This window comes from Adiantum capillus-veneris, chromosome 26 (genome assembly GCF_014529385.1).
Source record: "Adiantum capillus-veneris isolate H3 chromosome 26, ASM1452938v2, whole genome shotgun sequence".
NCBI classification, from domain to species: Eukaryota; Viridiplantae; Streptophyta; class Polypodiopsida; order Polypodiales; family Pteridaceae; genus Adiantum; species Adiantum capillus-veneris.
The window spans coordinates 28563989-28588391 of record NC_140956.1 but is presented as its reverse complement, the minus strand read 5'-3'; positions in this window follow the sequence as shown (position 1 = coordinate 28588391).

Here is a 24403-nt window from a genome sequence, read left to right as displayed (position 1 = left end):
ACTTGTAATGCTTCTACACACACATCTAAACATAAACTTAATTCAAACTTTGTAGTAAAACCCAAATTTCAACTTAAAATCGATTGTTAATAAATAAACTTAAATTGACACCAATAATGCAAACCTAAATCTACAACAAAAAACACAAACTTAAAATTCCAACCTATATGCAAGCCTAAATTCATTTATTAAAAGCTAATACTTAATGTTTAAAACCATTTACTAAACTTAAACTTAAATTTAAACTTAAAACCATTTATTGGAACTTAAAACCTAAACCTTTAAACTGCATATGCATTTGAAAACTTAAAATCTCAATTTCAACCTAAACCATGTAAGCATACACATATGGTTTAGGCTAAACCTAAATCTTAAAAATTAGCCTACAACCTAACTGAAAGTGCAAATTGAAAACCTAACTTACTTACGTAGTTGGAAAAACAAGAGCAACGGGCACCTCTATAGCAAGTCTCCCAAAAGTGCTAAAGACACAAGATCAACACCACACATGGCATCAAATGAACCCCAAAAAACCCACAACTCAGATACAAGTGATCCCCTAGGAATTTACAAGCACAATGCCCAACCCAAACACCACCATGGAAACTAGGAAGCACCCGCCTTGGCATGGATTTGCAGCACATGTTGACCAATTCACTTGAGGAAAAGAGCTCTCCCCTTCACCAAATGATTCTTCAAAACCACAATTTTATACACACCAAAAAACCCACAACTCACTCTAAACCAAACTACCTGCAGGCTACCATATCTTGTACCCTACAAGAAAAGACTACATCTCCCAAACCAGAACTCCAAAAGGGATGCTTTCAAGCCTCAAACTTTTTTGCATCTTTTACAAAAAAAAAAAAAACCACAAACTTCCAGTCTATGCACAAAATTGGTGCGAATAGCAAGCTGCCATAGCACAACTGCACATAGCCAAGGCTAGTTGAGGGCCAAAAACTCTATCAAAATGCATGGAGGAGGCACAACGACCCAAGAACTATAAATTTCTGATATTTGGCTGAACGTTTTTATGTTTGTACATGAGTTTAAGCTATGCACAAGTCATGCTTCAAAAAAATCACTTATGTGCACCCAAGGCAACCTAACAATCGGTGCTACACTATCAACTTTCACTGCATGCTAAGCAAGATAAAAAGACCACAAAAGGAAATCCACACACCCTTTTGACACATGACATCATGTCCATATGTAAAAATTTACCAAAAAATGGGGTGCTCAAAATGTGTGCTACATAGTTTTTCAAACCCCTAGTTTGCTAGAGCATTCATGCTCAAAAATAGCATAAACATTATGTCCACTTGGATCAAAAGGCCATAAACCATAAGCACAAAACTCATGAAAAAACACCAAACATACCAATTCCCTCGTATCAAGGCATAAACCATATGTAGAATCCAAATCCTTCGAATAAAGGACTTTCGACAAATACCACACAAAGAGACCCTTTCATTAGTATAGCATGCAAGAAAGTGGTTAATATCTTGTCCAAAAGGTATTCAAATTTTACTTTAGTCATGTTCATATCCTCATGCATATCCATCTTATTCTCCTTACTCTCCATTAAGCATCCATCCAATTCGACCACAACATGCTTGATATGAAAACCATCTTTCATACATACCTTAGGCTCCTTAACAAGAGGATCATGCAAGGTAGCATGAACCATATTTACATGAGGCATAGAAAGAACCTCTCCATCATTATCTATATCTTCTAAAACATCAATAATTTCTTATCAGTTAAGGGATGGTCACATACATCAGTACAAATGCAATCACAAGATTCCTCATGGACAATCTCCCCATTAACTAAGGTCCACAACATGCTCAATAGCATCACATTTACTGGAAAAGCCTCAACAATAGCACTCATTTGAGAGAGCTATTCATTCACATCATTCACTTCCATATAAGTATCCTCATTGACTTTCAAATCATTCTCAAATACTTCACATAAAGGAGAGGGATACTCAACATCTACCTTAGCCTCACACACATAATCACCTTTCATTGTTTATACATTGGACACATCAAAAATAGCATATTGATTATCACCATTATCATTCTTTAAGAATTTACTAATTGTATCCTTTTCCTTCTAATTAACTTTCACATTGGTAGAAACATCACCTTTGGCATGTAAAGCACCTTGAGTGGCATAAATAACAAGGATGGAGTATTGAGAGCATTCTTCTAAGCCTCTTTCTCCTTAGTACATGCTCGATACTCTTTTTGAAGAGAACCATCATGATATAATACTTCACTAGAGGCACTCTTAAATCCTACATCAATGCATAGAGAAACCTTTGGCTCCACATCACCTTGCAATCCAAGCTCTCTCAATCCTCTAGCTTCCATTCCTTAGGCTTTGCGACCTTAACTGCATCCTCAAATGTATTTGTTCTTTTAAGCTCAAACTTCAACCTCAAATAATCTCTTAAATTTTGTATAAACATACACTTCTTAAAGCATAAGATGAGGAGCATCACTACCCAAAGCAGCACACCACCTCTTCCACAAATCATTAAACTACTTTACAAAGGCATCTACACTCTGGTTGTCATCCTTCACAAGCCCTTCAATGGAGTGCCATACATCGGTTTGGTTCTCTATCTTCTTATCTTCTCAAGAAAATCCTTCTTTATTGCTGCATGAAAATTCATCATTTGTGAATTTTTGGATGATTTCAGGAAAGAATCATACCATGTCCTTGCATCCTCTTTCAAGCAAAAAAACAATATTTTCAACATAAGCATTGGATCTTCTTTATTTGTAATCAAACGAGTAAACTCCATCTTTTCAATGAGTTCATCAGCATCCTCATCTACATGAACATAAAAATTTGGACACTCTGCCATCACATCAATCAAACATGTAAACTAAAGGTAACTTGAAGCAACTCCTTGGTGGCAGACATCAAAACACTATTGGGAAAACAAGAGCAATGGGCACCTCTATAGAAATGTCTCCCAATAGTGCTCAAGACACAAGATCAACACCACATATGGTATCAAAAGAGACAAAACAAAACCACAAATTAAAGACAAGTGATCCCGTGGGAATATACAAGCACACGCCCTCCCGAAACACCACCATGGAAACTAGGAAGCACCTACCCTGGCATGGATTTACAGCACATGTTGACAAATGTACTCGAGGAAAAGAGCTCCCTCCTTCATCAAATGATTATTCAAAACCACAACTTTGAGGTGTATACACACCACAAAACAAGCGATCTTCCACAACTCCCTCTACACCCAACTGCCTATAGGCTGCCATATCTTGTACCCTGTAGAAAAAAGAGACTGTATCTCCCAAACCACAACTTCAAAAAGGATGCTTTCAAACCTCGAAAAGTTTCTTAATTTTTTGCAACAAAAGTTTTGAATACCACAAATTTATGACCCAATAAATGCACACTTGCAAGGGTATGCAATAGTTTGCATGCTGCTTTCAAATGCTTGAAATGTATTCTTGATTCACCATGATTGGAATATTGTTTTCTAGTATCATAGTACTACCTTGGAAACTTGCATTTATCAAACGTTTGGTGGGAGGGTGGATTCCGGAAGGTTAACTTGTTGGTTGGAAAGATGAACCCAATTTTATGTTGTACATTAAGTTAAATCAAGAATGGGGAAAGGGATTCTGATCTACAAACTGGAGTTCAAACTTGGAAATGAGGGATTTGTGTAGACTGTGTTTCAAATAATCTTAACCTCGCAGTGGTGAGGGAAAAAATGAAACTAAGTCCCAAGCTCTATTGTATTGTTAGTTCTCATGACCTAGCCTATGAAAGCAAGCTTCTTCCATTAATAAGGATTCTTTTCCATGATAAGATGTTTATCTACCCATAGACAATAGTGCTTAATGGACCATTTACACAAGGATTCCATGATAAGATGTTTATCTACCCATAGACAATAGTGCTTAATGGACCATTTACACATAATCTTTGGAAACAAGTTGGTGAGGCTATATGTGCTCATAAGTCACTTTCCTCCCAAATCTATAGAATTGTATTTTAAGGAACCTTAGGGATTTAAAGGCATTACTATCAAAACAAGAGATGGAAGAACTTGATGTTTAGTAAACACTAAAGAAGTACAATACTATATTGATAATTATTCCCTCAAGATGTAAAATATTTTGACATAATTGAAAAGAAGTTTTGAAAAGAATTAACATAGAGTTTTCCTTTTGAAAGGTCTATCTTTAAGAGAATCTAACTCTAATATTTTATATCTATAGGATTTTTGACTCAATCGCTAAAAGAAATGGTTTTACTTTTGTGTTGACGCTACGTCAACAACATGACATAACTCAACAAAGACTTACTTTCTGAGAGTTACGAACTGTTGTGGATTATGGTTAGAAACATCAATTATAATAAGTAGGTAGTTTAGTTGCAGAAGCCAGGTGCAATGGTACTTCCAGATTGTACATACCAAGCTATTTGACCCCTCAAACTCTATTTTGGTTAACCTAAGGTAACCTTAGTATATAAGGTATCTAGGTCACTTTTGTAAGGAAATTTTTTTCATAATCATAAGTTTTAAGTTGCCGTCGGCTGTGTGTGAGAGAGGAGGAGAGAGAGCATGAGCTTCATCTTGTCGCTACTCCCCGCTCATTCATCACATTGTACATCCAACTACACCATTGCGCTAGCCTCGACAAGAGCTACGCTACAACGCCAAGCATTCCTTGCAGAACAGAGCGAACGTGCTAACACATATTACGAGCGTTTCATGGTCATAAGTGCATCAAATGATGGTTGTTTTCTGCTTGCAAGTAGTAATTAGAATCGTGGCCACATACGCTACTCATAGGTACTCATAGATTTCAAGTTTGGGACTTCTAAAATCCGGCTCTATCTTTATACCAGTTTTTTGCAGATGGGTTTAGAGATAGGATTTTAGTTGTAGAGGCTTAGGGATAGGTGTACCTAGTGAGGGGATGGTGTTCCTTAAGTTTCATACGATTCTGACATGATTTGATGGATGTGTGTATGTGGATAGGTGGTGCAGTTGAGAGTAGTGAGATTCTAGATTGTGGTTTAGTTGGCCTTCTAGAGTGTTGTACGTGTAGGATGGTCTCAGCCTGACAAGCTAAAGAGATTTCCTTTGTGTGCCTATCGTGTCATCTGTGTCCTCAATTGACATTATGTTGATCTAGGTTCTGTTGCATGCACTTTATGCTCCCGCAACATTGGTGCCATTGTCGGGGATACAAGGACTTAGGTAGATATTCCTACTAACACTCGTGTGATGGTTGCTTGCTTTAGTTTTGGCTAAAGAAATCATTTTTCTTAAGTCGATCCGGAAGAGGGTATTCCACAATCAAGTGGATAGCTAGGAAGCATGTGTCTTGCCGAGGGTTTGTGACTAGGTAGAATTAGTTAGGATTTGTAGAATAGATTAGTTGTTGGCGATTGAGTGGTTTGTGAGGTGATAAAAGCATTTGCTAGTCCATGTGTGGCATTGAAGTGTTTTTCTACTCATAGATGCAAAACCCCATATGATTTGTAGGAGAAGCTTTAGGTAAGTGATCTGATTTTGATCTAGAGCTATTCATCATTGATTTATTTGTTGAAGTGCTTGTTTGCATTTAGAATATCTGAAAGTATGCTTTTGAGGAAAAAATACAATAAACAGCTTTATGTTCACATTTGTGCATGGCTAATTAATGATGAGCATATAAGAGGGCATCTGCAAGGGTTCTGCGTACAGAAATTGCAATTTTGTAAACTTGAACATTATACACGTATAATTTCTCAAGAGACATCTAGAGATCAAATTTGAAAAATTTGACTACACCAGTGTGTTCAAAAGGGGGGTTTTACCCCAAGTATACATTAAGACAAGTTTTGACCAACTCTTGACATCAAAAATACAAAAGATGGAGTGTCTAAAATGGGAAAATGGAGAAACTTGAGATTTTGAGCACATTTTTGCATGAAAATTGGTAGAAGTAATTGAAAACCAGTGCTAGACACTTGGGGATGCTTGTGAATGAATTTTGTCCAAAAAAATTATGAGCGACATCATACATGTATGATGTCTCAAGGTGATTCTCGCAATAATTTTGAACTTTTGACATTATACCCATCTTCTGCATGTTGTGTTGAGTACATACACCAAGTTTCATGTCATTTGGACATATAGATTGAGGGTTAAGGGGATTTTACTCTTTCAAAGGGTCTCCTTGTGAAAACTTATGATTTTGTGCAGTTTTGACATCCAAAATTTGTTGTGAGCACATATTCTTGTTCTACACACTAAGGGGCACCTCTAGTAGAAACAGAACTAAAATCTGAGCAAAAATACTTTATACGCGTAAAATGTCTCAAGGCCAGATATGAGGTCAAAAGTAACATATGATTATACCCTTGTGATATACAGCATTTAGGAAGCATCTAAGCCAAATTTTATCAAAGTTGGATCACTTTTGGGCTTGCAAAGACCAAAAGACACATCAAGGAAAGTGAAAGCCTGTATTGGCCATAACTTGCTCAAAAAGAGTCAAAATTCAATTTTGAAACTTGCTATGAGTTGCCAGTGTAGTGAGGAGCCTTTGGAGTAAAACTCGCTTCATTTTGACGAGCTAGACATCATACGTGTATGATGTCTAAAGGACACTTTTAGAGAACAAAATTGAGATATGGGCTTACCAGGGTGTTAAACACCACAAGACAAGCTCACATACCATATTTTGTCAAAATCTGAGCACATAGACATTTTATGCGTATGATGTCTCAAGGCCAGATCTGAAAGTCAAATTTCACTTTTGACCACATAGGGGGTTGGAAAATGATGTGTTAAGCTTGCTTCCAAAATTTCAAAATCATTTGGACACATATTTTTGCACTTAAAGAGAATTTTACAGATACAAGAAGGTAAAAGTGAAAAATTGATGATTTTGTGCAATTTTGACATCCAATATTTGTTGTAATCACATATTATTGTTGTATGCATCAAGGAGTACATTGGGTAGAAATCTAAATGAATTCAGAGCCAAAAGACATCATACGTGTATGATGTCTCATAGACCAAATCTGGGTCAAAACAGACATTTGAGTATACCTAGTGTCCTAGAGCATAAAAGAAGTCTCCAGCCAAAATTTCATTGAATTTGGAGCTTATTTGAGCTTGTAAAGGCTAGAAGACATATCTAGACATAGTCATGCTTCAACTGATCATAACTTGCACAAAATTGGTTCAAATTCAATTTTGAAAGTTGTTGAGAGTTTCCCAAGTGATAAAGATCCTCTTGAGTAAAAATCACTTCATTTGGTCACAGTAGACATCATACGTGTATGATGTCTCTAGCCCTAATTTGGAGGAAAACTCACATTGAGCTTCTAGATGTGTTAAGTACTGCAAAGTAAGCCTAGCGACCAAGTTTCGACAAATTTGGGTCACATTTGGTCAATAAACAAGCAAAAATCCTTGATCCTGAAACTGTTTTGAGTGTTGTTTCAAGTGCAGTTCACCAAAACTGCTCTAAATTTTGATAGACAACTGCAAATTGAGTCAAGTATAGCCAAGAGAAAAGCTTGTGAGCAATAGGTTTTGGTTTTAGAGCTAAATTTTTGCAGGTTTCCTAAATCCAAACTTTTAGGGTACCCAGAACTAGTTTCTAGAAACCAAATAGTCACAAATTCTTGACTTCTGAGAGACCTAATCAAGGGCAAAAAGGGATAAGTTGCACTAAACCAAGGTGGGTGTGTTAAAGACTATCTTGAGAGTATTGAGTGGGCTTGACATTGAGAAAGCTAAGATCATCAGGATGGAAAGCCAATCTACCAATCTTTTGGTAGATATGACTAGAGGTATGGCTAGCCAAGATAGAAGTACTAAAATGCCAATTTATCCACATTTTGACATTAGCTGTAATAGCAGAGACAGTCTCAACATGTGGGAATCATCTCCACGAAGCCAAACAGAGGACCAGCCAGTAATTACCATAGCGGTTACCACAGTAACCTCAAGAAGCTATATATAGGACCCATTACATTGTAATCGAGCTGATTGTACTTTGGGTTGTTTGCACTCTTTGACTTCTTACTTCTAGTCTTTTGGTTCTAGTCTTCAAAGCTGTTCTGAGTGACAATCTCTTCACTTGTAACTCTAGTCTGTAATCATTAGTACAGTGGTCCATTAAGGTTCAGCCTATAATACCTCGGTATCCTTAAACTTTGAATCTGAATCTGAAACACTTTTCCAGTCATTCAGTCTGTTCCTAATTCCAGTAAAGTATTTCAGTTCAGTTCTATGCTCCATTTCAATCTCATTAACTGAATTGACAACTTCCAATACTGCAAATTCTAACACTGGAATCAGCTATCTAAAGAGATCAAGCTGTTTGCTCATTGACCAGACCGCTTCTCCCAGTTTGAATTTTCAGCTGAAGATATGGCACCCAAAACCAGCCGTGGTCGAAAACCATCCTACCGCATTGACCCTATCCCTGGGGAGTCAAAAAGAGATTCTGATCCTAAGACTGAACCGGGGTCTAAGACTAAGGCTCCGGAGAAGCGCAGTCAAGCTGATGAGGTTAAGGGCTCTCAGCACTCCAGTCAGTCTAGACGAAGGAGGGTTGAAAGGGAAGAACGCAAGGCTAGGAGTTCTTGGACCACACATGGGGAGGAAGGATCCAAAGGCAATAAAGGTAGTTGGCACAGTTCCAGCAGAAAAGCCAAGGAAGAGACAGAAACTAAGACTGCAGAAGAAATTGACTAGGATGCAGATACAGATCATTGCAAGAAATCTTCAAAAAGGAGTCAGGTTCCTAAGATGAGAAGAGGCCGAAATGATGCTGACCGACATGATTACACCTCTTCATTAAAATTTCTTTTCCAGTATTTAAGGTGGGAAGAGTGATGACCAGGATATTCATATCCAAGCCTTCAAACAGCATGCTGAGTTGAAAAACATTGATGAAGATGACTGAGGAGAATAATTTCCTCAAACATTGAAGGAGGCAGCCAGGAAATGGTATTACCATTACCCAGCTTGCCAACTCATATCGTATAACAAACTACTCAAAGCTTTCCGACTGCAATATTCAGATAACATAGGAGACAAGGATATCCTCTGTGAACTGGATAAGATAAAGCAAAGGAAATTATTAGTCAGAAGCTATGTGGAGAAAATCAAGGAACTAACTAGGCAGCCTACAGGAACCACCATCAGAAAAACGGTTGCGGGCATGGTTTTTAAATGGTTTTCATAGTAAGAAGCTTAGGGAACAGGAGGTGCATGTACCAACAAATAAATTTAATGATCTGGTGCAGCGAGCCCTGAAGCTCGAACAATAGGCTAAGAAGAAAAGAAGTCTTAAGAAGAAGAGGTCCAGTGATAGCAGTACTTCTACTGAGAACTCTGATTTCAATAAGACATCCAGTAGTTCTGAAAGCAGCTCAGATGAGAGGAGCAAAGACAAGACTAAGGGGTCTTAGTCTAGGAAGATTGATGAGATGGCCCAACAGATTGCTGAAATTAGCCAGACCAGACAACCAGTAAGAAGAGATAAAACCTAGTGTTCAAAGTGTAAATCCAAAGACCATGTTTCCAATGATTTTCCACAGTGTACTTACTGCAAAGCTTACGGCCATCTATGGAACAATTGTGGCATTCACATTCAAAATTTTTTGAAGGGAAAAAATCTATCGATGGTGGCATTTAGTAATGCCGAACAAGTAAAAGTAGAAACTGCCAATGTACCCCAAGAAGAGAAATTAGGTATCATCGGTGCTGGTACATGGCGCAATAGATACCAAGGGGTACTGGCCGGGGCCGGGGTCGTGGTAATTTCCAGAGTCGAAGTCTGAATTGCTATACTTATGGCAAGTATGGGCATTTTGTGGATCAGTGTCTAGAAACACCTGTTACTGCAGCTAGTGAGGCGAAAGCCCTAGAACCAGTTCATGTACGAGCGGTTACACGCAGCAAAGGGGTAGTGATTGAAGAAATCCCATAAATTTGAGCAAAACCAGTTAATCCTGAAAGTAGAAAATGGGCTCAACAGAGAGAGGTGTGGAAAGCCAAGGGTAAAGAAAAGGTGGTTGATGAATGGTAGGACTAGAGAGAATTTGCGACGAAAATCACAGAGGATTTAGCCAAGAAGCTGCCAGAGCAGCCAGAGAATTCTGATGCTTGGGTCATTCAGAAGATACCAGCAAAGTCTTCTGAGAAAGCACAACCAGATCAGTCGAGGTCTAGAACACATGAGACCATGTTGGCTGCAGTTCAGGGATTAATGGAAGAATTAGGGACTGACAAGGGAATTGAAAGTAATAGAACAAAGGAATGGTATTGTGCATATACTACCAACTCTTCAAGTTCTGAGAGTAACTCCGGTCATGAGAAGGAGGAAATTCATGTCAAATTTGTGACAGGATTAAGAAATTCACGATGGAGTTAGAGGACATTAGAAAAACTTTGCCTGAAGCCGCAATTTCATCAGACAACGAAGTGATCCAGGTAGATTATGAAGTTAGGAAACAGTGGGAGCCACTATCTAGTGTCATACTAGATGGCGGAGCAGGGGTAAACATCCTGGGGCACATCTTCAGCAAAGGATGGGAATTACAAATCTGAAACCTACACCAAAGTTCGAATGGCGAACCATCAGGTAGTGCAAGCAACCAGTATGATAGAAGGCATGTAGATAAGAGTGGGCAAGAAAAAGTTCAAAACTAGCTTCCTAGTATTAGATGTGCAAGGCGTATATGGAATGCTATTAGGACACCCATGGTTGCGAATGGCATAGGCTATTCACGACTATGCTAATCAGACGCTGACAATACAAGGTGCCAGCAGCACAATCCAGATTCGGACGAACAACACTAGGAGCTAGAAAAAGGAGCTTAGACCTGAAGAGCTTTTCCAGAAGTATAAGGTGAAGAAAATTGAGAGAATACTTCCATTATCCGAGATAGATCTCAACGCAGTGTTACTGGACAAAGATCAGGCCGAAAAGCAAAAGCCCATACCAGTTCACTGATCAGAACTTTGGAGAAAGGCTAGTTCAGCTAACTGGAAGACAAGAAGAATCAATTAATTCCAGTATACCAGTGGATTCTGAACACTTGGAAGAAGTTACTGAGAATCAGAATGGCAGTTCAGAACAGAATGGCAGTTCAAAAATCAGAGGACCATCCTGGGATTACACTGAGGAATCAACCAAGAGAAAAGGCGGAGGGCCTAGCTGGTTACTTCAAGATGACCAAGAAATAGAGGAATGGAATTTAGATTCTGAGGAAAATCCTCGATTGATTAAAGTCAACAAGTATCTGAATTCTAAGATGAAAGAGAAGGCCCAACATATGTTCCAGCAGTACAAGGATGTGTTCACATGGGAACATACTGAGCTTAAAGGAGTAGATCCAGAGGTATGTCAACATCAAATACCACTGAAACCAGATGCTAGACTAGTACGGCTGCAGCAATACAGAATGAATCCAAATTACACTAAGAAGGTCAAGGAAGAGATTGATAACCTTCTAAAAGCTGGGTTCATTACTGAAGTAGCTGGTAGTGACTGGTTATTCCCTATTGTGGTGGTACCCAAGAAAAATGGAAAGCTCAGAGTGTGTGTGGATTATAGGAAGCTGAATGCTCAAACAATTAAGGATCCATTTTCATTACCATTTACGGATATGTTGCTTGATGAAATTGCGGGATATGAGATGTATAGCTTTATGGATGGTTACTAGTGGCTATAACCAATTACAGATTCCTCCTAAAGACCGGAGTAAAACCTCTTTCATTACTGAGTGGGGAGCATTCATGTATCTGGTAATGCCATTTGGTCTTTGCAATGCACCAGCCATTTTTCAATGATTTATGATGGAAATATTCAGTGAATTCCTTCACAGATTCCTTGCTATATTTATGGATGATTTTACTATATATTCAACGGAGGAGAAGAATTTACTTTTTCTTGAAATGGTTTTCCAGTGCTGTCAGGAAAAGAGGATTTGTCTGAATCCATTCAAATCTGTTTTCTTAGTCTAGAAAGGGCAGCTACTGGGACATGTATTGTCCAGGAATGGTATAGAAATGGCCAATGACAAGATCCAGTGTGTTCAACAGGCCAAGGTGCCTCGGAATGTGTCAAAGTTAAGCTCTTTTCTGGGATATATCAATTTTTATCGACAATTTGTGCACAAGTTTGCTTCCCAGGCATTACCTTTGTATGAACTTACAAAGAAGACCAACAAGTTAAGTTGGACAGATGAATGTGAGGAGAGTTTTTGGAGTTTGAAGAATGCTATTATCAGTAAGCCAGCTCTTTGACAACCAAATTGGGACTTCTTTTTTCATGTACATGTCGATGCCTCAGGACTGGCGATGGGAGCAATACTCGCTCAGCCAAAAGGTAGAACTGATTATCCAATATACTTTGCCAGTCTCGCAAGTTCAGTCAAGCTGAACAAGGGTGTACAACTACTAAAAGAGAAGACTTAGGGATGGTTTTCAATGCTACTAAACTCAAGCATTATTTTTTGGGCAAGCTATTTCATTTTTATGTGGATCATCAGGCCTTATTATTTCTTATCAATAAAGTCATCATTCAAGGCAGACTGATACGCTGGATGATGTTCTTGATGGAATTTGAATTTCATATCTTCCATAAGCTTGTCAAAAACCATTGTGGTGCTGATTTCTTGTCCAGGAGTACGGATGGATACTCTGAGGTGTCTTTTAAGAGACAAGCCAATAGATGCAGAACTATTCCAGGTTAATAGCGGCAGAATCACTGATCTAGAACTGTATGAGGTATAGCAGTTTCTGTCTACAGGAGGATTCCCAGATAACTGGAATCAGAATCAGAAGAAGTCTCTGATTATTAAGAGTCTGAAGTTCACCATCATTGGAGGATCACTTTAAAGATTGGGAGTTGATGGGGTTCTTCGCAGAGGTGTACCTATGGAGGGACGAATGCAAGTCATTTTGGAGGCACATAACGGGGATTCTGGAGGACATTTTTCTAATGATATCACTTCCAAAAAGATTTTGCAGGCTGGTGTATGGAGGAAAACCTTAATATCTGATGTCAAAAGATTTTGTAAAACTTGTGATATATGCCAAAGAATGGGCAGACCCACGGCAGCAAATATGACTCCTCTCACACCAGTTTAGCCACTGGGTGTTTTTATGAAATGGGGTCTAGATTTTATGGGTCCCTTCAAGAAAATTACTCCAAGGAAGAATAGGTATATATTGATGGCCACCTGCTATGTGACCAAATGGGTAGAATCTAAAGCTCTTCCCAACAACACGGCAAAATCTACTGCTATGTTTCTATTTGAAAATATTGTTTGTCGATACAGATGTCCTGTGGGGATTGTGTCAGATCAGGGTACGCATTTTATCAGTGACACTATGGATATTCTCATGGATATGCTTTCAGTCAAGCATTGGAAAGCAGTAACAAGACTATCAAGACTATTCTCACTAAGATTGTGCAGAAAGAGCCACATCAGTGAGACTTGAAACTTCAAACAGCTCTATGGGCATATCGGACAGTTGATTGGGTGTTCTCTAATGGCACAGTTAGATTGAAAGATTTATCTCGATTACTATTGCCAGGAGTATATAATGGGGCCAAAATCAAGATTTATTATTCAGAAGACAGAGAGAATTCCAAAAATGAGGCTACTAGTAATCTGGGAACTGAGGACCAGGAACTTCCAGAATCAAGTATTTTAAGCCTTTTCCATGTACAACCAATTCCAGAACCAATCAAAAGGTCAAAAAAGTCTCAGTATGATAACACCATGGCAATATCAGAATCAGTAAAGTGTCAAAATCAATATCAGCCTTTATAGGGAAAAGGGTCAGTTGGGCTATTAGTGGTAATCATTTCAAAGAAGATGGAGAGAATTAGCCAATGCATGTGTGCCACATCATTTGCGGTGCACAGGACTCTAGGAACGATAACTAGTGGAGCTTTTATAGCGCAGACGTGTATAATAGTAAAGTGCATGCGTTTTTTTCCTCGTAAATCTCCTTCACGACGTCTGCCTACTGTTATCCATTTGCCATTGCCAAGCTCTGAAGTTTCATCACTACAACCACAAACTTATCCATTTGAGGAAACTGCTGATTACTGTCCATCTTTAACAGCTACAACAGAATACGGATTTGAAGCTTCAAGTCTTCTTCTTCTTCCTCTACCGAGTCATCGTCTTCACAGTGTATGGGTAGGAAGAAAATGTCAAAAAGAATGCAAGAAACTATAGAGGAAACCCAAGCACTTATTGCAAAAGCTTCTCTTCCACTTATTCCTCACAGTAAGATACAACGGTATGTGTTCACTAAGCAAGCCAAGGCGTTACTCAGACTGTTGGACTTGCATGTGGTTGTGCAAGCCACAAGAATTGAGTTTGACATAGCTATCATTAGACAAGTTCTTGATACTTTCGATGTGGAGGATGGAAGTGCTTTGGTCTATGGTAGAAAGCTGTCGGTAACACCTGAGAATATTGCTTTTGCATTCAAAATGCCAAATGAGCCAAAGCCAACTGTAGCAACAGTAGAACGAAGATGAGGCTGCTAAGAAGAAACACAAAGCCAACATGCAAGGGGTTCTACTAGCAGTTGTGGACATTCCTGCTGCTTACCACTTTGTAGCTGAAGCTGTGAGTCTCAAAAACAACCCAACTTATGTGTCAAAAAATTTGTTTTCTATGTTATTAGCAAAAGATTGGACACCACAGTTCCAATCAATCTATGTCATATTTTGTCACATAATGTGCTTCAGTAGACTGCTAAATTGAAGTCCCAAAATGTCTTCAAATCCTGGTATGTTTGACCGTTTCTTTACTGGGCGACTTCTCCGAATGCTCATGACCAGGTAAGGATGGCTTGGAGCCAGAAGCCCTTTCCAGTAGCTAACAATGTGGAATTGTCATCAGATGAAAAAGCACCAGATAACCAGTTATCCATCACTGTACAAAAGAGGAAATCCACGTAAGAGGAGGCTGGCAGTTCCAAAAGGCCAAAAACTACATTGGCAAAAGCAGTGCTTTCCTCAGGCAGTTGGAAAGTCAAGTCAAACAGTGTCTGCTAAAAAGACTCCAGCAGACCAAAATTCAGCTGGTCAGTCAGAACGATCCCTTGTCCATACCACTGGTGGAACCAGCCAGACAACAGGGCAAGTTTCAGCAACCACCAGTGCAGGAAAAGACCAATCAGATAGGACCAGTGCTGAGCAGCCAGCAGGTTAGAGACTGATAAGAAAAAAGGACGAGAGGTACCTTCGAGCCCACTGGGTAAGGTTTCCATTCCTTACAGTGAGGCGGCTCTGCATTTAACCAAGAAGGACCGATTACAACAGCTGCAGACTCATCCTCTCAAAGGACATCTACTCCTGCACAAATCTAATTACACTATACTACCATATATGGCTCCTGTTACGAGCCAGTTGCTAGTGAACAAGCCACAGTGAATGATGGATGGTATGTACTTATTCAGTCATCCTGGAACACTATTGTGAATGCCATAGGACAAATGTTGGATGCCTCAGTGTCAAATGATGAATTGATCAAGTTGAAAGCTAAACTGAGGGAGACTGAGCAGCAAGTTGAAAAGTTGGAGCAGGAGAGAGCAGCTCAGTCCCTGCGGCACAGTGTCAACACTTAGAAGACGAGTTGTCTAAGATGGATTCTAAGGTGCGGACGCTTTGAGAAGAAAAGGCAGAGGCTGAAAGAGCTACTAACAGATTTGAAACTATGCTGAGAATGAAGAAGTTGATTTCAACTCATTGCTGACTAGTCACACTGCCTTGAAAGCCACGTTAACTGAGAGATATATCTATAATAATTTGGCTGAGATAATGAATCCAGAGGGGAATTCTGTTTTCAATATAGATAATCTAAGAGCACTCATAGAAACGGTGCAGAGTGATTTGCAGGATAAACTCTCTGAATACAATAGTGCTTTGGCAAATTAAGCTATCTTGGATTATATTGAGCAGCAGAACAGCCTTGATGAGGATGGTGATAAGGCAGAGAAAGAGGACGAGAAGGAGGATGAACCAAAAGAAAGACATGATGATGATGACTCTCCTCCATCTCCACCTTCAGGATCTGGTGCTGGTGGAGCAGGGGCCACAGGAGGAAATCAGTCCAACACAGACAAGCCAGACCAGTATGAAGGTCAGGAGTCGGGTAATCGGCAAGCTGGAGATCAGCAACCTAGCAACACTGGGAATTCACCAATGCACCAGACCCAGCACAGTACGGATGAGAAAGGGAAAGGAAGGGAAAGGCAAAGCTATGACTGAGGTCCTAAAAGGTGATGAGCAACATTCACTGTAGCTCATCACACTGAATAGGAGACTAAGACATCAGCAAGCTCCTTTAACTAGGAGGTGTCTGGAGGATGACGATATTTTGTCTGATCTATAACGGTTTCAGTGACTGTATGTTGGCGCCAGAGAAATGGTCCAACATTGGAAATCAGCATCTTTCCATGACAATGAGGTGTGTCAACTACCTGAGCATCCTAGCAGAATTCAATTGCTAGAAAAAATACCTAAATGGGTACTGAATTCTGGTGACAAAATAGTTAATCCACATTGGCAGCGGTAGTCTACTGCAGATTGTCATTCCCTAGCCATTGAATTAGAGCTCCTGTTGGGGAACAAGCCAACCTATAAATGTATGAAGGATGTCAGAGGTCAATTAAAAGAGGTTTTACTACAAATGCAAATTGCCATGAGTGTTCTGGATCAGAGGGTACAAGTTATTCTTGAAGAACAGGCTACCACCATTAAAGGACCTTCAACTCAAATGACAGTAGGAGCACAAGCAACTGCTCTCCGAAGACTGATTCAGCTGGTCAGATAACTAGAAAGATGATGCAACAAGAGAATCAGACTGTCCTTAATTTTTTGGAATTTGTACCCAATTCTCTAGTCCTCCTGTATGCTTTACCAGCCATAGAAGCTGAGCTGCCTAGGTTTTCCCAGCACTGTATCCTCAACATCCAGAACCAGTAGATTGGCTCACATACTACAATATTAGTAATGATCTTTGGGATTGGTATGAGTGATCTACTGTTGAATGGAAAACCTGGTGACAGATGCAAAGCGAACCCCGAACCCCGAAGGCCTCTAAAACGCAAGGGTCCGAATGGCCCGCCTTGAGCCTCCCACGGTAAACCGAACAGGGGGAACCACCTAGCTTTGAGCGGCTAGGACGCAAAACCCGCGATGATATGAACACCGCAAGTCTACACATCGAGAGAGAGAGAGAGAGAGAGAGAGAGAGAGAGAGAGAGAGAGAGAGAGAGAGAGAGAGAGAGAGAGAGAGAGAAAGAGAGAGAGAGAGAGAGAGAGAGAGAGAATACTTGCAAATGATGAAAACTCTCGGGGGTGTGAGGGCGAATTATTTTTGCAATATTTACAAGGCGGCATGCCGTGGTGGTAGAGGTAGGGGAGGAGGTGGTGCAACCTACTTGGTGCGTTCTCTAAGGCAGCTCAATGATTGTGAATACTCACCACCAAGAGCGTGCATACGTGTGTGCATCGACCATTGGAGTCGAGAGATGGATGTGGTTCCCTTCGCATGGTGCAATTCCCAAGGAAAACCCGACACACAAGCCCCCTCCCCGTGATGGTGATAGTGTCAATCCTTCCTACTACACTCTACCAAATGCTTGGTTCCTCATGAATTGTCCCCCCCCCCCCGATAGTGACCTCTCAGTGCCAATTTATAGGTGTTGGCTACTTGGATTATGGTAATCCCAGTGTGTTTAGGGTAATCTTAATCGGGGAGACAAACCAAGTGGTGGGCCCGCTGTGGTTGACCCTTGCTTTGTTTTGGGGAGGTTATTAAAAGAGGGGAATCTCTAGGTGGGCCTTTGTGACCATCACCTAGAGAGAGGATATTTACAAAAAATGGAAATTTACAATGGCTCGGGTGAAAACTGCAGATAATGATGAAAATAACCTATAAATTAGTGGGATGGCATCGTGGTTGCATGTTTCCGGCGAATGGCGTGTTACCGATGCGTCGGTGTCGAGAGTACTTCATTTCGAAGTCGGCTGGGGCATGCCTTTGGCGCATTTTCTCTTTTTGTTGCTGGCGGCACGTGCTTTGGATCCTTCTTGTTTTGTTTGTTGATGTCGTACCCGTTTTCTTCGTATTTGCGGTGCGGTGTGTATATGCGTGTGTGTGTGTGTGTGTGTATATATTCGTGCATGAGGGCGGGTGTGTGTGTTTTGTATAGGCATGTGTGTGCGAAAACGTGTGTGGGAAGGGGGGCTATATATAGATATATATATATAATGTATATATAGTTTTTGTTTTTTGTTTTTTTGCTTCTAGCGGATGGCCGGCGGCCTGTTTTTTTGCACAAGGCGGATTGGGGGGGTAAATAGAGGTAGAGAGTGTGTGTGTGTGTGGTGTGTGTGTGTGTGTGTGTATGTGTGTGTGTGTGTGTGTGTGTGTGTGTGTGTGTGTGTGTGTGTGTGTGTGTGTGTAGGTAGGGTGTGTGTGTTTGTGTGTGTGTGTGTATTTGTGTATTGCAGATTGCGCTGCCCATGAGGGCGTGTGTGTGTGTGTGCATGGACTGCGGACGGCTGCGCACAGTGAATGGGTGATTGTGGGTGTGTGGGTATGGTGTGTGAGGCGCTGCCCGTGAGAGGGAGAGGGAGAGTGGATTCCTTGCTTGCGTGGCCTGAGCGCCGGATGAGAGAGAGAGAGAGAGAGAGAGAGAGAGAGAGAGAGAGAGAGAGAGAGAGAGAGAGAGAGAGAGAGAGAGAGAGAGAGAGAGAGAGAGAGAGAGAGAGAGAGAGAGAGAGAGAGAGAGTCCCGCGCGGAGCTTTGAGAGGGAGAGTGTGAGGAGAGTGGGAGGGGTGAGGATTTGGGATGAGAGAGAGAGAGAGAGAGAGAGAGAGAGAGAGAGAGAGAGACGGAGAGAGAGAGAGAAGAGAGAGAGAGAGAGAGAGAGAGAGAGAGAGAGAGAGAGAGAGAGAGGTGAAAGGGGGGGGGGGGGGGGGGGGGGGGGGGGGGGGGGGGGGGGGGGGGTTGGGGGGGGGGGGGGGGGGGGGGGGGGGGGGGGGGGGGGGGGGGGGGGGGGGGGGGGGGGGGGGGGGGGGGGGGGGGGGGGGGGGGGGGGGGGGGGGGGGGGGGGTTGTGGGTATGGGAAATGTGTGGGTGAGAGGGAGGGGAGGGGGTTGTCTTGCATGGGAGCTTGAGGACGAGGGGGGGGGAAGAGATAAGTCAATGGGGGGGGGGGGGGGGGGGGGGGGGGGGGGGGGGGGGAGTAGGAATATATCCGCGGGCCAAGGGGGGGGGGGATGAGGCCGAGGGGAGGGGAATGGGGATGAGGCAAGCGGGTGGGGAGAGGGAGGAGGGGTCGGGAAGGAATATTAGCGGGCCAAAGGGAGGTGGGGAAAAGTGGTAAGGGGGGGGGTTATGTGAGGGGGAATGTAAGGGTGAGGGTGTGAGTGTCAGAATATGGAGAGCGAAACGGGGGGGGGGGTTTCCATGCGGCTCACACAGAGGGAGCACGAGAGAGGGGTCGGGGAATTTTTTCAGAGCCTCTGCCTGGCCGGGGAGGGTAAATTGGGAGAGAGAGATATTAGGGAAGGGGTATGTAGGGAAAATGGGAGAGAGAGAGAGAGGAGAGAGAGAGAGAGAGAGAGAGAGAGAGAGAGAGAGAGAGGGTTTTATCCGATGCCCGTAGGCGGGGGGGGGGGGGGGGGGGGGTGGGGGGGGGGGGGGGGGAAGCTACGGTGGGGGTACTGAGAGTGGAGGGGTGTGAAATGAGTTTTTTTTTTTTTTTTTTTTCTTGATTTCTGAAAGTCGGCTATCATTAGCCCTCTCCCTTTTGGCTAGAGGCATTCATGCTTCTAGCCCTTCTTCTGCTTCTTCAGCTGTAGAGTTAGAGGGTTCTCCCTCTTTTGGAATGTCTAGCACAAATTCTGGGTCAAACCTAAGAAAATACCTTTTCAGTCTCCATCCATTGACTCTAGTCTTGTGAATTCTACCATTTGCTTCCATCACCTTATAGCTGCCGTTGTCATAGCGCTTCTTGATGATGAATGGCCCTTCCCATCTGGGTTGAAATTTCTTGTCCTTCCTAGTGTCAAATCTGTTATCATATCGTAGTACTAACATGTCTTTTTCCAGTCCTTTCTCTTTAAGCCCTTGATTGAAAGTGAGTCGGCGTCATTCTACCTGTGCTGCATAGTGATTGATTGCTTCTTCCCTATCCAGTTGGAGTCCCTCTAGATCCAAGATGTGGTTTCGAAGGTTTACAATTGGACGGTGTGTCTGGCTAGCCAAGACTCGTAAGCTAGCTACTTGTACCTCAATGGGTAGAATTTCCTCCTTCCCATAAACTAGATGGAAAGGAGTGAAACCTAGTGATGTTCGGAACGTTGTTCTGTAGGCCCAAAGAGCTGCCATGAGATGTTTATCCCAGTCTCCTGTGTGGTTGTTCACCTGTTTTGTGATGATTTTGCAAATCATTCCATTTACCTCTCTCTACGATACAATTGCATTGGGGGTGGGTAGTATGGTGTGGAATGCCGGCGTGTGATGCCTAACTTCTTCATCATCTCCGTTCTCCGCCAAATCACCTCTGAATCCTGGTCCTCTGTCTGATATTATCTCAAGAGGAGTGCCAAAACGGCAAACGATATGCTTTGGTAAGGGACCGATTGCATCTATCCCCATTTCTCAAAAGGACCATATGAAATGATAGGGGTTTGTCGCTCCTAGGTTAACGTGCGATCACTGGCCACTTGACAAGCCTTACATGTTTTACACCAATGGTGTACATCTCTGTTCAAACTAGGCCAAAAGTATCTTGCCTGTAGAATCTTCCTACTGGTGATATCTAGAGCAAAATGACCGCCGCAGACGTCGTCATGGCAACTTGAAATTACCTCTGTGATTTCATTGGAGGTTGGCACCTGCCTGAGAATTTGATTTTGCCCTTAAATACAAGTGGTCGTCTATAAGGCGGTACCTAGTATCCTTCCTTACCAGCCATTGTTTTTGGCCTTTGGTGTGTCTGCTGGAATTTCCTCTATCTAGAAAGCTGATGATATCAGGCATAGCATCACACCTTGAAAATTTGATTGCTCCTACGGGAACATCTTGTATTATTTCTTTAGCTAGTGCATCTGCCTCTTGATTTTTTACTCTGGGGACATGGAAGAGCTTCACTGCTTCAAACTTCTTCAGAAGGTCCTTAACTTGGCGAAGTTGACCAAGTAAAACCTGATTTTTGCATTCATAGGTGCCATTTATCTGCCTTATCAAAAGCAAAGCGTCGCCGAACACATTCAAGCACTGAATTCTTTGTGAAATACATTGTTCCAACCCAAGGATTAGGGCTGCATATTCTGCTTCATTGTTGGAGTGGGAGTGTAATAACTGCCCCATGGAGAATACTCTTTCTTGTTGTTCATTGAAAATGACCATGCCTACTGCTGCAGACTGATCCATTGTTCTCTTGTATGCTCCTTCAAAGAAAAGAGAGTGAGCTCTCTCTAGCTTAGGACTTTCTTTATCTGGTGTTCCTTCCTTTGCTTCCGTGTTGACCTTCAGCTTCTTCTCATAATGGGGATGAGTGAGACTTCTCGCTAAACTAGCCCTGGTGGAGTTTTCTACTTGCATGGTGTAGTCAAACTCTTGTAGTCTAATTAGCCACTTTGAGATCCTAGAACCTCTTCCATTGTCAAGATTACAAATGGTCTAGGCAGGAGATAGGAGCGGAACTTTGTGGTAGCAAACATAAGTGCCAGAACCATGTGTTCTACTTCGGTGAATCCTTTTTCTGATGGGGTCATGACTCGACTAGAGAAGTAAATAGGGAGCATGAAAGAAGTTTTGGGATCCTTTTGCATTAGCACTGCTCCCATTGTATCATTTCCCACACTAGGGTTCACATAAAATGGCTCGTCCCACTTAGGAGGTGAAATAGTGGGAAGCTTAGCTAGGACTTGCTTCACTTCAGTAAACTGTTGCTCATTCTCTTCACTCCATGAGAAAACATCCCTTTGGGTGAGTTGTTGTAGGGGAAGGACCACTTGAGATAGCAGGTGAATGAACCTGCTTAAGTATCTTACCTTCTGAAGGAAAGAAACCAACTGCTTGGTGGTGGTGGGTGATGATAAAGATACCAGAGCGTGAATCTTGCTAGGGTCAGCCTTGATCTCTTTTGCTGAAATTACATGACCAAGGAGAGTGACTTTGCTCTCACCAATGTGACACTTGTCCACGTGGAGTTGGCCTCCCAAGGTTTGCAACCTGGTTAATCCATCATAGACTTTGCTTAAATGAAGGGCTCGTGAGCTATAGATGCAAAAATCATCTATGAAAACCCGTATTGATGCTCCAAAGTAAGTCTGGAAAACAAAAGTCACATAGCGTTGAAATGTGGCTGGGGCGTTAGTGAGGCCAAACGGCATCACTCTGTAGGCAAAACATCCCCAAGGGGTGATGAAGGTTGTCTTCTTCTGATCCTCCTCCGCATTGCTAATCTGGAAGTATCCTGAGTAGCCATCGCATACTGTGTAGCGTTCGTGACATGCCACTTCATTGAGTATTTCATCCTGGAATGGGAGGGGAAAGTGGTCTCTCTTCATAGCTACATTGAGAGGTTTGTAATCCACACAGACTCTCCACTTACCTTTTTTTTCTTGTGACTACTACTGGGTAGACCCATTCTGAGTCTTTGACAGGGTAGATGAAACCTACTTGTAGCAAACTTCTTACTTCTTTAAGCAATGCCTCTTGTTGGATTACTCCAAGTCTTCTGAGCTTTTGTACTACGGGTTTACTACCTTCCTTGAGCTTTATGTGGTGTTGCACTACTGTAATTCCTGTGATCTTATCATAGCCATCAATGAACAAAGTAGTGAAGTTACCTAACATGGAGACGTACTCCTTCCTTTCTTCATTGGTTAACTCATTTGAGAGCATTTTTTGTAGCTTACCTGCATTCTCCAATGACTGCATACCTGGTGATTCCTCTTGGTTTGCCGAGGTTGCTTCAGATTGTGCTAATCTTTCTGGGTTTTTAAGAATGACTCCCATTACTTCGATGCTACTATCACTCCCGTCGGTGGTGGTTGTATCTTCTCCTGAGGTAGACGAGTAGTCGTTGGTGGACTCGTCTTCTGAAGCTTCCAAGATCATATTGCACTGCTTTCCAGTCCTCATGTTGTAAAATATGGACTTCCCTTTGGCATCCTTCATTTGGATCATCCCGGTGCTCCAGTCTTGTTTAGCTTCCACAGCCATAAGCCAAGGCCTTCCAAGAATGATGGAGTAGCCCTCCCCTTTGTGTGGCATGACAAAGATGTTTTCCTCATTTGTATTGAATGCTTTTACCTGCATCATCTTTTCACTCATGACGCATATTTGTGCACCACCATCTATGTAGACGTTTGAAATCCGCTGCCCTTTGATGTGAGCATCCATGGTTGGCAGGATTTCGTCGAGATCCTCCCAGAGATAGCCCCAGCTATCCGTGGTCTTGATTTCCTGGTACTTACCATTTTCGTCCATTGCCTCCTCATTCTGGGTGCAAGGTGGAGTAATTGGGACCAAGTTATCTTCGGGCCCTGCATTAACACATCCTGAACTAAGTCATAGGGTTGTGCATCCTCACCTAGTGAGAAGTCCACGATGTCTATCTTCCGTCGCGGTTTAGCTGCTTGCTTGCTAGACTCGGCCTTCCATTTCATCTTCTCTTCTTTTTGAGATGCCTCCTCGTGCCTTGCACGCTTCACTCCCATAGCATCCACTTCTTCTACCTTCGCTTTTCCTTTGTGCTTCTCTCCAGCTGACTCTTCTACCTTCGCCTTCCCTTTAGCCTCTAAGCTAATAACACTCACCGCTTGGTTCACAGCAGGTGGTGGGGGTAGTGGTGGAATGAGAGGTTGGGGTGGTGGTTGATGTTGTACATGTGGTCACAGGATTTGGACCAGTGGAATTGGTCCCGGCTGCCTAGGTGGTGGTGGTCTTGCTCTTGGCGGAGAGATCTGATTTTGTCTCCCCCCTCTATTGAAATTCTGCCTCCTCGGGTGTGGGCAGTAGTACATTCCATGGCCGTCTTCCCCGCAGTTGTAATAGTGGTACTATGGGTTCTGCCTTCGTTGTCCCCTTCCTTGTTGTAGGTTTCTGCCAGATGCATGCCCTTGCTGCACCAGATGCACAGATAAACTCTCTAGTTGGGTGGTGATGCGACTCAGCAGGTCTTGTTGTTCTTCTGATGCCTCTTGTGGTCAGACTCTATGATTGGCTGTTGCAGCCATTGGGGTTGGTCGGGCCGAGCTTGTTTCCTCTGACTCGTTTACTCTTGCTTGCATGCGCGGCTTCTTGTCTTTAAGGCGGGCTA